Raw genomic sequence first — 5,000 nt, forward strand, 5'->3', positions numbered from 1 at the left:
GTGTTCGTTTATTATGAGCCATAGGAACTGTAAGAGTAGACATAATCTCCCGTTGACAGATGATTAGGTTACTATTCTTGAATCATGTTTTCTTTGATGACGTAACGATAGCACAATCAGTCAAGGTAAAAAACTATGATAATGATGAATGTTTTGTATTTGGAATAGTAGACCTTAAAAATATATATGAAAATTATGCATCAAAAATTATTTAAATCAATCGATAATTAAAAAAAAGGCTATAAGAGTGAAATATAAAATTTATGAAATGCCTTTTAATTTACGACAATTTCTAATTTGTTCACGTTCCTAAATGAACGAAAAATTTCATAATGTTTCATATTTTTTTCGATTTTCTTTAATTATGCAAATAGAAGAGGGATTTTTTTTGTGAAAGGAAAATAAATCAACATGTATATCCTTAATAAAGATATTGCAAAGAGAAAATTATAAATATTTATAGCATGTATTGAAAAATAATTAACAGCTTCTTGAGCGAAACTTTTCGGACGAGGTCGTGTTTTCATTGTTGCCGAGTGTACATATTCATACATATACATATATATCCATATATATGACCATATATACATATATACATATATACATACATATATATACACATGTGTACACTCGGCAAGAAAAGTGAGGATACAGTTTTTTTTAATCTTCGGACATATATTGCTAAATAATGAGGCATCTGGCAACTTTAGAAAGGAGAGGAGCTTCAGTCTTATTGTGTTTGTTTTTTGCTTGACCTCCTATAACTTTCAATCATATTCTACGGTTCTGAAATCATTGATACTTAATGCAGTAGTAGTAAGCTTTACAGTATTCGTTCAAGTTGTAATTTGCAGCGACAGTTCTGAGCAAAAGAAACATTTTTCCACATAACCTACGAAGTAACCTTGCACATATGAATTTATGACACCACAATGAACGGAATTCTTGCATAATCGGAAACGCGATCTTCCATAATGAAATCAAGAGTTAAATTTGAGCAATGTCCAACGAAAAACTTGGGGAACAATAAAGGAACGAATGCAATGTTATGAGAGAGAGAGAGAGAGAGAGAGAGAGAGAGAGAGAGAGAGTTGCTGTTGTGTAAACCTAGGCTTATATGTAGAGCTACTCATTTCATTATTTTTTTTTATTTTAGAGATTGAGCGATACTATATTTGTATAGTATGTTTTAGCAATGGAGAGAGAGAGAGAGAGAGAGAGAGAGAGAGAGAGAGAGAGAGAGAGAGAGAGAGAGAGTTGCTGTTGTGTGCCTCAGGCCTACATGTTGAGCTACTCATTTCATTATTTTTTTTCTTTTAGAGATTGAGCGATACTATATTTGTACAGTATGTTTTAGCAATGGAGAGTGAGAGAGAGAGAGAGAGAGAGAGACTATGGCAACGTTACGAAACATCCAGTTACTTGTGTTTTCCCGCCGAAGTTAACGCGGTACTCCACACATCATAGAGAACGCTCTTGCAGATTTAAATAGATTGGGTCAACCTGCCCTAGCTGTCACAACATTTACTGCCATTAATTCCAGCTGACCTTTAACACCGTGAAATACAAATATGAATCAGTAAAAATTAAAGAAATTATCATTACCTCGTATGATGATGCAATAATAAGCCTGTTCATAACGGACAACGAGTAAATATTGCCGTTCTGATGAACAGTACTACACAGAGATATCCATACACTATCTTTTAGATCTCTATGAACGAAGTCATCTGAGAAATTCTGATTACTTCGGACATGCATGGTGTTTTTTAGTATCTGAATGTTTTTGTTTTGCAGATTTAACATATATGATATAATTTGCATTTGATTTTCATATTCTAGAGTAAATTTACCGAGATTATGTGTTTTCTGTAAGAAAAAAATTAAAATTCGATGAACGAAATCTAATGAAAACTCTATCCTCACTTTCCTTGCCGAGTGTACACTCGGCAAGAAAAGTGAAGATACAGTTTTTTTTAATCTTCGGACATATGTTGCTAAATAATGAGTCATCTGGCAACTTTAGAAAGGGGAGGAGCTTCAGTCTTATTGTGTTTGTTTTTTGCTTGACCTCCTATAACTTTCAATCATATTCTACGGTTCTGAAATCATTGATACTTAAATGCAGTAGTAAGCTTTACAGAATTCGTTCAAGTTGTAATTTGCAGCGACAGTTTTGAGCAAAAGAAACATTTTTCCACATAATCTACGAAGTAACCTTGCACATATGAATTTATGACACCACAATGAACAGAATGCTTGCATAATCGGAAACGCGATCTTCCATAATGAAATCAAGAGTTAAATTTGAACAATGTCCAACGAAAAACTTGGGGAACAGTAAAGGAACGAATGCAATGTTATGGAGAGAGAGAGAGAGAGAGAGAGAGAGAGAGAGAGAGAGAGAGAGTTGCTGCTGTGTAGGCCTAGGCCTATATGTAGAGCTACTCATTTATTATTTTTTTTCTTTTAGAGATTGAGCGAGACTATATTTGTATAGTATGTTTTAGCAATGGAGAGAGAGAGAGAGAGAGAGAGAGAGAGAGAGAGAGAGAGAGAGAGAGAGAGAGAGAGAGAGAGAGAGAGAGAGTTACTCTTGTGTAAGCCTAGGCCTACATGTAGAGCTACTCATTTCATTATTCTTTTTCTTTTAGAGATTGAGCGATACTATATTTGTACAGTATGTTTTAGCAATGGAGAGAGAGAGAGAGAGAGAGAGAGAGAGAGAGAGAGATTAAGTGTTTTCTGTAAGAAAAAAATTAAAATTCGATGAACGAAATCTAAAGAAAACTGTATCTTCACTTTTCTTGCCGAGTGTACATATTGCATATATATACATACAAATATGCATATATACACAAATACACATACACATATATACACTCAGATATATATATATATACATATATATATATATATATATATATATATATATATATATATATATATATATATATATATATATATATATATATATATATATATATATATATGACTATTTATCACATCACCGTGATTCATATACAATCAGAAAGCTACAAACGTCCTTTTAATATCCAATTCGCTCTACCTCTGAAATAATATATTTTCATATGTTACCAAAGGGGGAATTTTTAGTTGATAATAAGTCCACCGTCCCATGGGGTCGAACCAGCGACGGATTTGAGGACTCAGGACTACAGGGACGCACTAACCCATTCGGCCACAAGAGAGGTTATAAGTGAATATCGCCTCCCATCAACTCACCCGTCGAACTCAGGTGTTTTGCATTTGGAGAAGATATCCACCCACCTCTGCCATGTTGACCGTGTAGTGCGTTTGTCCCACGTAGCCATATTATGACTATTTATCACATCACCGTGATTCATATACAATCAGAAAGCTACAAACGTCCTTTAATATCCAATTCGCTCTACCTCGGAAATAATATATTTTTATATATGTTACCGAAGGGGAATTTTTTAGTTGATAATAAGTCCACTGTCCCGTGGGGTCAAACCAGCGATGGACGAGGACTCAGGACTACAGGGACGCACTAACCCTTTCAGCCACAAGAGAGGTTATAAGTGAATATCGCATCCCATCAGCTCACCCGTAGAACTCAGGTGTTTTGCATTTGGAGACGATATCCACCCACCTCTGCCATGTTGGCCGTGTAGTGCGTTTGTCGCACGTAGCCATATTATGACTATTTATCACATCACCGTGATTCATATACAATCAGAAAGCTACAAACGTCCTTTAATATCCAATTCGCTCTACCTCGGAAATAATATATTTTCATATTTGTTACGAAGGGAATTTTTAGTTGATAATAAGTCCACCGTCCCTTGAGGTCGAACCAGCGACGGACGAGGACTCAGGACTACAGGGACGCACTAACCTATTCGGCCACAAGAGAGGTTATAAGTGAATATCGCCTCCCATTAACTCACCCGTCGAACTCAGGTGTTTTGCATTTGGAGACGATATCCACCCACCTCTGCCATGTTGACCGTGTAGTGCATTTCTCCCACGTAGCCATATTATGACTATTATATCACATCACCGTGATTCATATACAATCAGAAAGCTACAAATATCCTTTAATATCCAATTCGCTCTACCTCGAGGTAATATATTTTCATATATATGTTACCGGAGGAATTTTTAGTTGATAATAAGTCCACCGTCCCGTGGGGGTCGAACCAGCGACAGACGAGGACTCAGGACTACAGGGACACACTAACCCATTCGGCCACAAGAGGTTATAGTGAATATCGCCTCCCATCAACTCACCCGTCGAACTCAGGTGTTTTGCATTTGGAGACGATATCCACCCACCTCTGCCATGTTGACCGTGTAGTGCGTTTGTCGCACGTATCCATATTATGACTATTTATCACATCACCGTGATTCATATACAATCGTCTCCAAATGCAAAACACCTGAGTTCGACGGGTGAGTTGATGGGAGGCGATATTCACTTATAACTTCTCTTGTGGCCGAATGGGTTAGTGCGTCCCTGTAGTCCTGAGTCCTCGTCCGTCGCTGGTTCGACCCCACGGACGGTGGACTTATTATCAACTAAAAATTCCCCTTCGGTAACATATATATGAAAATATATTATTTCTGAGGTAGAGCGAATTGGATATTAAAGGACGTTTGTAGCTTTCTGATTGTATATGAATCACGGTGATGTGATAAATAGTCATAATATGGCTACGTCGCGACAAACGCACTACACGGCCAACATGGCAGAGGTGGGTGGATATCGCTCCAAATGCAAAACACCTGAGTTCGACGGGTGAGTTGATGGGAGGCGATATTCACTTATAACCTCTCTTGTGGCCGAATAGGTTAGTGCGTCCCTGTAGTCCTGAGTCCTCGTCCGTCGCTGGTTCGACCCCACGGGACGGTGGACTTATTATCAACTAAAAAATTCCCCTTCGGTAACATATATGAAAATATATTATCTCCGAGGTAGAGCAAATTGGATATTAAAGGACGTTTGTAGCTTT

General features: G+C 37.2%; 1 protein-coding gene across 1 annotated transcript in view; it reads right to left on the minus strand.

The window, feature by feature from the left end:
- The window catches only part of LOC136844083 (uncharacterized), an 11,962-nt gene that overhangs the window by 506 nt on the left and 6,456 nt on the right, over positions 1-5,000 (minus strand). The window lies entirely within an intron of this gene.

This window comes from Macrobrachium rosenbergii, chromosome 12 (genome assembly GCF_040412425.1).
Source record: "Macrobrachium rosenbergii isolate ZJJX-2024 chromosome 12, ASM4041242v1, whole genome shotgun sequence".
NCBI lineage: Eukaryota > Metazoa > Arthropoda > Malacostraca > Decapoda > Palaemonidae > Macrobrachium > Macrobrachium rosenbergii.